Source organism: Mustela nivalis (genome assembly GCF_964662115.1).
Source record: "Mustela nivalis genome assembly, chromosome: 1".
NCBI lineage: Eukaryota > Metazoa > Chordata > Mammalia > Carnivora > Mustelidae > Mustela > Mustela nivalis.
In genome coordinates, this window is record NC_139020.1 from 92,710,131 (window position 1) to 92,723,996 (window position 13,866).

The 13,866-nt window shown below is 39.3% G+C and overlaps 1 pseudogene across 1 annotated transcript; it reads right to left on the reverse strand.

Moving 5' to 3' along the window:
* Nucleotides 1-2,640: 2,640 nt before the first annotated feature.
* On the reverse strand, nt 2,641-10,434 carry LOC309859680 (proteasome subunit alpha type-1 pseudogene; annotated as a pseudogene). The gene is made up of 2 exons: nt 10,356-10,434; nt 2,641-3,662 (listed from the first exon to the last, which is right to left on the reverse strand). The product of its transcript is annotated as a proteasome subunit alpha type-1 pseudogene (transcript).
* Between the last annotated feature and the right edge of the window lie 3,432 nt (nt 10,435-13,866).

Genomic DNA, 13,866 nt, shown 5'->3' on the forward strand with positions numbered 1-13,866 from the left:
TTCTATGATAACAAGGGAGAGAATGGATGCTTTTCCTTGTTGCTCCTTTGCACACATGCATCAGCTATGCTAGTACACCTTGAACAATTAATATAGTTCTAGTTGATTTTAATACATCAAATGTTCAGTTCTGCAGGTCCAAATACTTAAATCCTAGGACACTGAAGGAACAATTGAAGAAATTAAAAAACTGAAGATTTCTCCTGTGAATTTCAAGAATTTTTAAATACATACATCGATCTTGGTGAAGTTCCAATGTGCGATTTCCAGATTGTTCTTTATGGAGCACATCAACCTAATTTCCAAAACTCAAAGTTAAACACCGTGGGCCACAAAGTTTTTACGTCTGAATGGCGAGATTCAGTATGATTTTCATTTTGCCTTATACTTTCCAATATTGTATTGTTTTTAAGATGTTTATTACTTTTGTAATTGGGGAAAATGTATTTTAAAATCCTGAGTTGCCAAACACACTTACCAAGTGCAATTAGTGGCACAATGATGAAGAAATGAGTTTTATTGAGACAGATTTTCTGAGGGATAGCAACTTACCTATTCTGCCTTCTGGGATTCAGAAATATAGCCGTAAATGTAATCTTTTTTTTTTTTTTTTAAGGTTTTACTTATTTATTTGGCAGAGAAAGAAAGAGAGGGAGAGAGCACAAGCAGCAGGGAGCAGCAGAGACAGAAGGAGAAGCAGGATCCCCACTGAGCAGAGAGTCCTTGGGGGACTCCATCCCTGGATCATTATCTGAGCCAAGGGTAGACGCCCAACTAACAGAGCCACCCAGGTGCCCCGCCATAAGTGTAATCTTGTATCTATCTAGTGTAGGTACCTAAGTCTCTTTTCTAAGAATTTTATAAAACAATTAAGAAAAACCAAACTCACAGTAGAAACGATTTGTGATAAAGTTCAAAAACATTTAAATGAAGGCCAACACAAAAACAATATTATATAAATAGTGTACAAATAAAACTGTATTATCCTCAAACGGTTCTCAATTCAGAAGAAACTGTGAATCAGAAGCTACTGAAGAAGTTACTAGGAAAGCCATGGTCGGGTCTAGATTCTTGAATTCTCATAGCCTAGTTCAATGTCACCCATTGCTACCTCTTTGTGCCCCTTGTGGAACCAGATCACATGCTACACTGAGTCCTCACTCAAACATTTCATTTTGTTATATTATGTGTGAATTCATAGTCTTTCTATGTCCAATTGTTCAAGGCTCAGACTTTAAAAACAATGTCTTCTTTAATTATCATGTTGCTATTGACCAGCTACTTCGTCTCTGATTGCTAGAGCACAGACCTTTGCAGATACAACTCTGTTCCAATGTCATAAATGCCCGCTGTTGTTCCCTGTTACAAAACACCTTCTTCTCTCTCAGACAATGGGTGCAGAAGGGTTTTTAGACCCCTGGACCTGCCAGGCAGTGCCCTAAGTGTTTTCCTTGAAGATGCAGGCTGTTACTCATCCTTACAAGCTAGCTCTGTCTTCTCCTCACAGCAGTTAGGACTTAGGTCCCTGCCCTGTTTTATACAAGAAACACAGCCATTCGCAGCATTTGGAAATTTTTTTAGAATACACTTTATTACAGATCCCAAAGGAGAAACAGTAAAGAAGTCTTACGGTACACATTTTCAGCAAACCGCTGCAAACATCCAAATCGGAGTTGACTCTCCCTGACCCCTCCAGAAGTTTTTACCTCTCGTAACCCAGAGAGGACCTGGCCCCACTGGTGGCTTTCCTTCCTCCAGTCACTCACCTGCAACCTGACTTGCCTACTTGTACAACAGTCCCCAGCAAATTAGAAGCCCTCTTTATAAAGTGGAGGGGAATTATGAATAACGATTTTATTTTCTTCTGTTACCTTCACACTAAATGGGCACAACGAGGCCTTGTAATGAGTTTCCTCACCCCCAGTTTACTTTAAGGGAGCCCCAGGGACAAAGCCAGGTTTTCTCCAGAGCTTCATTCCATAGGACTACACAATATCTATTTCTTTGTATAATCAAAAGGTATCTGTATAACTCTCACATAAATGAGTGTGAGATACCCAAATCAAAATCCAGACAACTACAGATCCAGGGATGGCTTTTATAAGGCAAGACAGTGGGGAAAAAACCCCACAGAATTATGTTTTTGTTTGTCTCTTTGTTTTAATAATGAAGGAAATGATCTCAAGTTCAAATCCAGCTTTGAAGTTTTCTTCCCACCTGAGTCACATCAAAAGAAAAAAAAAATCATTTTTAGGCATCAAGAATTTATGTGGAATAACAATAAGCCACACATTACTCCCCCCAGGCAGATGAAACAATTTTATTTCACAGTTGTCTTCATTTTTTTTAAATTTTATTTATTTATTTGACAGAGAAATCACAAGTAGGCAGAGAAGCAGGCAGAGAGAGAGGGAAGCAGGCTCCCTGCTGAGCAGTCAGCTCAATGCGGGGCTCAATACTAGGACCCTAAGATCATGACCCGAGCCGAAAGCAGAGGCCTAACCCACTAACCCACTGAGCCACCCAGGTGCCCCCTCACAGTTGTCTTTAAAACCACAAAGACACTATGTTCTTCATATAAAAACATTAGTACAGATAACTATACTTTCTAGAAAATGATGGTATAGAGCCTGTCAAAGAAAAATGCACACACCATTATATGATTTCAGACAAGTTGCTTGGGAAAAAACACACATGTACTGATTCCTGAAACATACCATAGGACGACCCCGCATCTTTTGGTTCACAGTATAGATTATAATCACCAGTAGTGCTCCTGCATTCTTACAGGCTTGATAATACGCATATAGACTGGTTTATGACTTAACGTTGCATCGGTTCATCAGCCCTTTCTGCAGGTTCATCAGCAGGTTGAGCAGGCTGTGCCCTTCTCTGTGGTCTTTCTTCAAGACCTTCCAGGAATGGAGATACATCATCATCATCAGATACATCATCATCATCATCATCATAAACTCCAAAGTTTTAACCAACAATTTTAATGGAAACATTCTTTGTAGTTAGGTCCTGTTCTGCAGGAAGTGTCCTTTGTAAGACATGCAGAACACGTTTAACCAGTCCATTCAAATTGCATTCCATAAACCCAGAGATGTGTCTCTCCAGGTAAATACAAACTGAGAGAGAACGGGCTCCAATGGACAGGACTCTACAGTCAAAATAGTTAGCAGATGGACAGGTATGGAAAATGTGAGGACCCATATCATCATAACCAGCAATAAGCAGTCCAACACCATATGGTCTCTGGCCATATTGTTGTGTTGGTGTCTGGGTCTTGCCTCCAATTAGAGATACAAGATGAGACCCAGGAAGAGGTATGTCAAATACAAATCTGGAATCCAAACGCTCCTGGACCTTAACATTACAGAACAGTCTAGCATCGGCAGTAAGTCCTGTAACTGACATGCCGATATGCTTGTCCACATGGAGAATTTCTTTCTGATGAGTTACAAGCTCTGACTGTGCTCTCTTCAATGCAACCAACACGGCATGGGGTTTTGATTTCAAACCAGCTGTGGCTGAATCTTGTTTGACAACTTCCACTGCCTACTCAATTGGATGAATCCTGCCCTGAGTGCTCCAAACAGTGACCTCATTGTCATATTGGTTGCAAAACAGGGTTCCAGTGCGGATCTGGCTGCAGCTTCCTGCACAAGTGTGGACTGAGGAACGCTAAGCCACAGATTCTTAAACCCAACATTTATAAAGATGCATGCAGGGGGCCTGAGTGGCTCAGTCGTTAAGCATCTGCCTTCTGCTCGGGGCATGATCTCAAGGTCCTGGGATCAAACCCCGAATCAGGCTCTCTGCTCAGCACGAAGCCTGCTTCTTCCTCTCCCACACTCCCTACTTGTGTTCCCCCTGTTGCTGTGTCTCTCTCTGTCAGATAAATAAATAAATAAATCTTAAAAAAAAAAAAAAAAAGATGCATGCAATATAAACATACACGTAAAAGAAAAAGGGAACACTAGGTATTTCATTCAACAAAAACCTGTCGTCAATGTTAGTAGAAGAAACTGATGTGGTAAAAAAGGCCTAGCAGGAAAAGACCTAGTAACTACATCATAAACACTGACACTGCTGTGGTGTGTGATCCTTGTGTGTGTATAATCTTGTATCTATACCAGATTAAGGTTAAGGTTAAGTGTATAGTAATAATACTAAGGTTTGGCAAATGGCTATAATGGAAGAAGGGAACTGCAATTATTTAATCTGAAAAGAGAAATCTGAGGAGAAAATCAATAGGTATTCTATTAAAGATCTACCAAAAGCAGACATATTTAAGACAAATTAGAAAGCATTTCTTAAATAGCAAAATCACGGCATTCTGGAATGTAATGCCAAGCAAGGAAGGTAGGCAGTCTCCTTCCATAGGGGTTGTTTGTTTGAAGGGAAGGAAAGATCACTACCTCTCTTTCAGAAGCTAAGGTGATTTTGTTTTGTCTGGAGAGGATTAAATGATCTCTCCACTATCAGTTTATATTGTAGGTACACTGTGCTCTGTGTTATTTTTCAGATGTTCTTAAAGACAGCGGAAGACCAAGACACACTTTTCAGAAGGAAATTCGGAGGTTTACTTCTAGTCATATTACATATAATTAACTAATTTTGGATTTTTAAAATTTCTTATACCTTCAAAAATAAACTTTTGCATAATTATTTCTCTTATTTACTAAAAAAAAATTACCAGAGAATCATAAGCTATCTTCTAAAAGCCTTGGAGACCACTGTATTTTGGAATTCAGTACTTTTCTAAATTTGAAAAGATAATCTGGCACAAATACCATATATTATGCGACACCTCCAGCAGAGCCACAGCAGTGTCCATAATCAAACATGTTAATATCTTTGCAGTGACTCACACAAACATTCACACTAAGTGAGGAAAAGACTATAGTTTCACATCAATATAGGCTCTATTTTCCCATCAAATAAGTTACAAAAATCTTTGGTTTTCAGAATGGGTTACATGACAAAGTATAGAATGCCCAATTAAGTTTGAATTTTGGATAAACAACAAATAAGTTTTTGGATATGTCCCAAATATTACATTGAACCTACTTACACTAGAAATGTTATTTAGTGTTTATACAGAACTCAAATTTAGCTGAATATCTTAGTTTGTTTGTTTGTTTTCAAAATCTGGTTTTTATATTTCAGAATCCCAACAAGTGATTGTGGACCTGTTTCTAGAAATGTACTAATTGAAATACTATTTTTTAATTAACATACAATGTATTACTTGCTCCAGGGGTACAGGTCTATGAATCATCAGTCTTACACATTTCACAGCACTCACCATAGCACATACCCTCCCCAGTGTCCATCACCCAGCAACCCTACCCCTCCACCCCACCACCCCCCCCAGCAAACTGTGAAACCATAAGAGACTCTCCTAATTGAAATACTATTAACAGCTATCCTAGGAGAAAAGTTTGGTTTGGGTATTTTTTAAGGGGGTCACAAAAAGCAAAGTTTTTAAAATATGCTATCAATAACATGTAAAAAAACAAGACCTGTGCAAATGCACCCATATTAACAACTCAAGATATTTTAAAAGTTAGAAGTAGCATGGCTACTCCAAAAATGATTTTAATTTGCATCTCTTTCTGGCTCCACCTTAAAATTCTTCACCTATAAAACATTCCTTTAATAAAATTCATGAAATTCTCATGTAACAAAGATATAGCTCCATCTAATGGAAAAAATATCCAATTACAGCCCTTCATGAAGCTAGGACTATTGTGTAAAACTATAAAGCGTATGTAGACTATACACAGTCACACACACACACACACACACACACACACACACACACACACACAGAGTGGCTGCTTTTCTGTGCCTCTCTGGTTTTTTTTTTGAAGCCAGAAGGGACCCAAAAGTAAAGTAGTCATAGCTTTTGCAAGATCTGCTCTTTTACTTATATTGGACTCTGAAATATAAAAACATAAGTATATTTATATTTCATAGTCTATTTTATATATATATGTATAACATATTCATACATGTAAATATAAATATAAATATTACACTTTCTTGTGTAAGCCTTCTAGGCCAAGGGTTTGAGGGTCCTATAAAGCCTTGTGAATTTAAAGGGGAGCAGAATATATCACCCCAAAATATGCCACTTTGGCATATAGATAATCTTGAATTAAAATTACTTGAGAAACAGTCAGTACAAGGATAATCAGAACCTCTCTGTGCCCCCTGAGAACAGAAAATAAATTCCCCATGTGAAAGTCACCTTCATTGTACTAAGAGGATAGGAAGGATTCTTATCACCAAAGACACAATTTAGGGCTGAGAAGGCTGCAAAAAGAAATCTTGTTACTTCTTTATTAATTTACTACCCTAAACCCAAACCCCTTTGCTTTGTCAATTCTTCACAAATTCATTATTTCCTTATCTAAAAGGCATAAAAGCTTCCTGCTTTGGTCACTGTTTTTAATATTTCATATTTTTATAGGGTTCTTGTGCATGCAAAATTAAATTTGTTTTTCTCCTGTTAACCTGTCTTCTGTCAATTTAAGTATTAAGTTAGTTAAAGAACCTAGAAGGGAAGAAAGAAAAATTTTTCTTCCCTGAAAAATTGCATGCGAAATATTGTATGACTTGAATGTGCGCATTTTTCTGGAGAGAGATTTAGATCCTTACTAAAGGAGCCCACGATCCACTAAAGGTTACAAAGTTTTTGCTGTACTACCACGTGCTTCTCCCCAGGGACTATTCGCTTTCCCTCCACTGTTTTTCCCAGATGACCACAAACTAACCCAATACCAGAAGTTCCTTCTTGCTGCTGGCTGGGCTCAGCGCTTAAATAGTGAGCCTGAACCAAACACAGGCTTCACTGTCAACAAGAAAGAGCCTGCCCCATGAAGTTTACAGGCTTTTTTCTTTTTTTTTTAAGATTTTTTTTTTTTTGAAGTAATTTCCACACCTAATGTGGGGCTCAAATTCACATGCATTTTTAAAACAAATAACAACAAGATCTAGCAGATGCGGAACCAAGGACTAAAGGTAGGGTCAGAGACAAAGGGCATTAAAATAAGCAAGTCATTCTTTCAAAATTTTCAGTTTATCTCATTAGCCTTCTTGTTAAAATAAAGATAGTTCAGCTTTCCTACTGTTTTCATTTTTCTGAAATTTTATTAATTTATCACCCCATTTAGAAGGGAAAACCTTCTATTCTGGAAGCACTTCAGTTGACATCTCTCAGTATTAATTTTATTTATAAATAAACCACGTCTTCCTTGTATAAGGTATTTGAATAAGAACTGTTATAATCAAAGGTTGATTTATTTTGGAAATATCTCCCTCTTGAGGTCATTATTATTTATGCCTCAGGAGATTATAAACTTGAGCACTCTGTTAGATACCAGTGGGTAGAAACGGAGGTTAAAAAGGGCAAACGTCTTGGAGAACACTCTAGACGCACCTATTAACATTACAAAACCCATAAATACTAAGGTCTGTAGGCAAGGACAGTCTTGCAAGCAATATGTGGTCACAAAAACTATAAGCCACCTAATGTCCAGCACTGGGACAAAGTGTGCTAATAATGCTCGCCACAATGAAATAACATGGAATTCCTAAAAGCTAGAAAATCTATGAGTACTGACATGGATTTCTCTCTCCTAGACATGCTTGCACATACATTTATACATATATAAAATTGTCTCCAGATGAATATTGGTAACAGTTGTTGCCTCAGTGAGAAGAAACCAGTCTGCAGGGGTCAGGAAGAAGACATACTTTTCACTGTATACCCTTTTACATATGAACTAAATTTTTAGCCATCTATTTGTATTATTTGTAAATTTTAAAAATCCAGCAAATTAAATGTTGCATATTTTTGAAGTAGAAATTAATTACAAAAAGTGCACAAGTCATATGTGTAAAGGACAACAAATGTTTACAAAGTTAACATATCCAGGTAACAAAAACTCATACTGAGGAAAAAAGCACTATCAGTATGTATTTAAAAGAAAATCCCAGACATTTTATCATTTTATCTATAAATATTTCAGTATGTATCATTTGTGAAAGAACTGCAATCTAAAATGGAACCAGAGGAAATGAGAGAGAATCTCACACATGTACCTTTAGGAAAACAAGACTTAAGAACTGAGAGACTGATTTCCTGCAAATGCCTGATTTACGGAAGACTAACATTTAGCTCCTGACCAGTGAACATCCACCAAGAAACTCTTGCCTTCCTCAAGCCAATGAACTTATTGTGTGGACTCTGGCTGGACTCTCCCTTTGCACTCCTTGCCCATAAATACAGTCCACCCCAAACAGACTCACCTGTACCTTGTGGAGCATACATTTTCCAAACTGCAGTTCCTCCACTAATAAACTCTATTACTAATAATTTAAGCTTGCCTCAGCTTACCTTTTTATTTCAGTTGATTCTTAACAGATAAAAATATAACTTTAATGCCATGACCAAACCCAATAAAGTCCACAATAATTAAATGCCATTTATCTTGCAGAATGTCTCACATTCTGGATATGGCTAATTGATTGAATCCTCCTGGTGGGATTTAACACGTTCTTTATCCACTGCATTTTTTGGAAGCCAGTAGATAGACCTGAGAATATGCTTCTTGAGTTGGTAAGTAAAAATGTTCTACCATGTTGAGGAAATGTTATAGATTTGTGTAAACCAATGCACAGAGGCTCACAAATAATGACCTGAAAAGTCCCCAAGCAAGGAAATGTTTAATTTTGCTGAAGTGAGCATTGCCCCATGTGTTTTGTTGTTGCTGTACCACCCATTACATTCACATGGAACCAGAGTCTTGTCTTACACAGTCCGATGAACTCTAGGCGGAGATCTCAATGGTCTTTTCTGAGTTCTGTGATGTTGTGTAGTATAAGACGCACTGCAGATGCTCATGAGAGTGTGTTCGTAGATTAATCCAACAGATGTTAATTGTTTTCCATTTACAGAGTACTATACTTTCGACTATTATTTCTGTTCTCAAGAAGACTGAATTGGTAAGTCAGCGTGTGTTCAGGAAGCAAATGCACATGCTCCTTTAAAGCGTGAAGGCAGTAAAAAACCCAGCTGTGCATGTTATAGAATTACAGAGTAGAGTGGCTTGGTGGGGTTCATCATGTAAACACCAACAGCAAGATCAGCTTTGGAGCTTAGCAACAAGAATTGGCAGCAGATCTGAGCTGATGAAGACCCCAGAAATATCTGGTATAGCCTCTTCATGACATGAAGCCCAAGAATAGCAAAGGACTCTCGTGGCTGATGAGGGATACAGTTTAAGATTAAAACGAGATGTTCCCGCTGCTAAACTTAGTGAAAGTCTGGGTAGGTTCCATTCAAGATAATTTCTTTGTAGGTAAACTGCTCTGTTTTGTTTTCTCTCCTAAAAAATCTCTTAGGATTTTCTATTTATCCTGTGGAGTTCTGAAACTTTTTCAGGATGTGTCTAAGTATGAGTTTTTCCGTATGAACATCTTGCCTGGCTTACCGCTCTCCCTTGAAGTGTGGGGATTCAAGTTTCCTTTAGGCTGAGGAAAACTTTCTTCTGTTCCTTGTGTTTCCATTTCTGGGTCAGTTGTTTCAATTTGTTCATCCCATTTGTTTTTCTGTGATGTTGTTTGTTTTGTTCATTTTGGGTGATCTTTGGTTGATCCTTCCACATTTATGAATAAAAAATCAGGTTAATTAGTTGACTTGGGACCCATTTGCAGTTTTAGGAGTTTACCCAGAAATGTACACGGAGATCAAGTTGACCTCGAAGTATTCACAGGCTAGTGAGGAAGGAAAACAAACAAAAAATCTGTCAAAATGTCAGCACACCTGTGTTGCAGTTTGAGCAAAGAGAAAAAGGTGGTGGGATTAGTTTATGTGACAGAGGGGTCCAAGTGTGCCTCTCCCACAACTTCCGTAGCTGTCTTCAGCTCCTCCAGGGTTGGGCTGGAAATGCAGGCAGGCCGCAGAAAAAAGGAAAGAGCAGAAAAGTTCTGACTTAAGAACTATGGTTTGGTGGTGTGGCTCTCTGGACAAGAAGTTTAAGACTTTTTCTTTCTCTTGGAGGATACGCTTCTGAATTTCTCAAATATTTATCACTGTGAATCTTTAGCTGCAACAGTTGTGACACAGGCAATGCATTTTCCTAGACTTTACACTTACTACCTATAGCCCCTGAGTATTTGGTGACACATTCTACAGATTCTTTTCACTTGAGAACCCATCTCTCTTCCAAGTAGTTCTCTTAGGTAGACAAAAACCTCACCCAGGCCTGGTCTTTCCCTATGGACCACATCTGTTCCAGAAGAAACACTAGTTCATCCCTGCATTTGTGGAAACTCACCTCTCATCACTCTGTTGTTGTAGGGAAACTGCTCTGGCCACTGCCTTTGGCCTGAGTTTCCCAAGGGTGAATCAAACATGCAGGAGTCTTCAATTTCTCATATGTCCTACAAGCAGGTAGTGAACTAAGGCTTACAAAACTGGAACCTGAGCAGCTCTTCTGTAAGCTCTGCAGAGACTGTAAACACCTCACTTTGGAAAGTGGGCACATTTGGCAACTTTAGTTTTGTTCTGTTTGGGGGGCCTCAACTGAAAAGGGAAAGACAAGGTCCCATTATAAAAGCTTGTTTCATGCCTAAATGAAAAGTACAGAGGTGATGAAATAAGGAATCTTCCCTGCTGTTCCTTCCAAGCAGTGGGCCAGCTCTCATGACTGATTTTATTACAACAAATGTGTTTGCCAGACAGCCTCTATCAAGCCAGTTTTTGGTCTCAGGCAGGGTAAAAACAACAACAACATCAAAAAAACCACAACCAAACAAATGGAAACTAACCTTGGTTCCCCAAGAAGCTGAAGGGAGCCAGTTGAATGTACATCACTATGAGAAAGGATTACCTGGCAGAGAGGAGGTTAGAAACATGTTTACATTAAGCCATTTACAGAGCCATCAGCATTGAGGTCAGACAGGCCTGGATTGAGGTTTTAATTTGGAACTTATTTGCTCTGTGACCATGGGTGTTTAGCAATCTCAGCTCTTGCTTTCCTGATTTGTCTGAAAGGGAAGTAACAGCTAACTTGCAGGATGACTAGAGAGATTAAATGAGATATAGGATATAAAGATTCTGAAAGAGAAGGCCCCCAATGAACAGTAGCCACTGAACCACCCCTCCATAGCCTAGAATCCCTTTGTTATTCTTTGTTCCATTAATTCATACCTTTCCTTAAATAGAGCTCAGGGTCAGCCTCATCCTCCAGAAGGCTTTTCTGGATTCCCTTTCCCACTACTCATGGTATAGGTGCTTCCAAAGCACCTTGTTATTGTTGGGTCTGTAATCAAAAGAGCAAGACTGATACAAAGCGAAGGTCAAGCAAAGCTCTATTTCTCACCAAGCATCGAGAATCAAACTGACCGGCCAGGACCCTCTCTTACAAAGAGGCGACCTCTCTCTGCCTTACAGAACTAGCTTTTAAGGGCAAAGGCCACGTGGTTGGGCCTGGCCATGCACAGGTGGCCAATGAGATTGTAACACACAGAGAAAGCTACACAGTCACGCTAGGTCACACATAAGTGACCAACTGAATTACAATTTACCTTATAGTAGATATTTGAACTAGCCTATCATTTTGGTCAGAATTGGCACCCAAAAGGCACCCAAAGGGCGGGGCCCATACTCCTTGTAGCTAGGGAGACAGTATAATCTCCCACTGATTGGATACCTCCACCTGGCCTGACCCACCCTTGTATTTGGGCTTTGTTACCTGGGACTTGTTGACTTGTTTTTAAGTAGGTTCCCCGGGGCTGCGGGGGAAGGGGGAGGGAGGTTGTCAAGGGCAGTTTAAGTTTTACTGCATACACAACAAAATCACTGTTAACCGGATGGAGCTGCTCTGGTTAAACAGGCCCTTACAGTTATGTCTCTATCATGGCACTAACCACACTTACCTGATTGTTCCTATGTTTGCTTCCCCCATTAGAACTGCAGGCTTCCTGAGTACAGACAGCATATCTAAATCACCCATAAGCTCTCAGGACAGGGCCTGGCAGAACAGAAATCAACAACCACACAATTGTGACATGTGTGGGATCTGTGTAATTTACCATCCTGCTTCAGAGAGATACAGAAAGAGCATTTGTATGTTAATAGATCCTGGGATGCCTGGGTCACTCAGTAGAGTAAGCATCTGTTTTAGGCTCGGGTCATGATCCCAGGTTCCCAGGATCAAGTCCTGCATCAGGCTCCTTGCTCATAGGGAGCCTGCTTCTCCCTCCATCTGCTCTGTCTGCCACTCCCCGTTTATGCTCTTTCTCTGAAAAATACATAAATAAAATCTTAAAAGAAAATAGATTTCTCCCTTGGCGGAATCAATCATCCAATCAATCATAACTGAGAACAGTAGATCTCTGATTCCCAGTCTGGGTTTTTAAATCATAGAAACCTAGAACAGGGAAAAACTTTCGAGAGTACCACATCAAGCTGGGGAGGGGCATATGCTACTCTCAAGGAGTGTGCATGTCTTAAAAAAAAAAAAAAAAAAAAAAAAAGCTTATTTAACACTTTAAGTTTACATTTGGGAAATTTAAAGAATCTTACTTTGCTGTGCTTTGGACTAGAAATCCCAAAAAACCTTGGTTGGTGTGCATATATATGCATCAGTTATATCTTGGGGAGGACAATCAGAACTGCATAGGGCAACACCAAGTATCTGTTTATCAAAAGGAGGCAGGTTACTAAACTGCTAAACAATGGCCTGTTGGCAACTACTTCACATACAGATCTGCCACTGCAAAGAGAGCGGTGTTCAAGGTTACAGGGCTAGGAGGCAGCACAGGCAGTCTCCACCTCCAGATTAGTTCTCCTCTACTGCCCCATGCCTGACTATGGCCTTGTGCAGAGAAGTGGCTCAGCCCCAGGATGGGAGAAGCACTGGGTGAGGACTGAGAGATGGATGACATGGTGTGATCTTGGGCAAGCCAACATTTGAGACTTGTTTCCTCATATGTGAAGTGGAGAAGATAATATTCTGCCACCCAGGGCTGTTGACAGATCAAAAAAGAAGAGAAGGTCCTTTATAATTTAAAAGAGGCCTTGCTGGCATTTAAATCATCCAGCTTACAAAAGAGTAGGCACAATTAAAGCAGTAAATGTAGACACTGCAATCACCACAGCATAACCACAAAGGATTTTGTGAGTAGGAAAATCAATGCTAATTAGAACTTCCTCACTACTTCTTAGTCAGGGGGTAATGGCGTAAGTGGGTAGCTACACAGAAAAAAAGAAATGTAAACTGGATTTACTTGTCAAACTATAAACCAGGATAAATTTAAAATAGAAGGTAGACTTAAATTTTGAAAGCAAAACCACACATGCAGTGGAAGAAAACCTGAATGAAGTCTTCTAAAACCTAGAAATGGGAAAAACTTTTCGAACTGCGGCTCAAAATCCTGAAGTAATGGGGCGCTTGAGTGGCTCAGTGGATTAAGCCTCTGCCTTCAGCTCAGGTCATGATCTCAATGTCCTGGGATTGAGCCCCCCAACAAGCTCTCTGCTCAGTGGGGAGCCTGCTTCCCCATCTCTGCCAGCCTCTCTGCCTACTTGTGATCTCTGTCTCTCTCTCTCTGTCAAATAAATTAAAAAAATCTTTAAAAAAAATTCTAAACTAATGAAGAAAAGATTAGTAGATTTAATTACATAAAAATAATGCCTCTAGAGCAACAAGACAAAACGAACACCATAAATATGGGGAAAAGACAAGTGACAAATTGAAAAGAAAATGTGCAACATGCATCACAGATGAGGGTTTAATAGCCTTATTATGGAGTGAGCTTCTCAAAATAAAGAATAAAAAGACC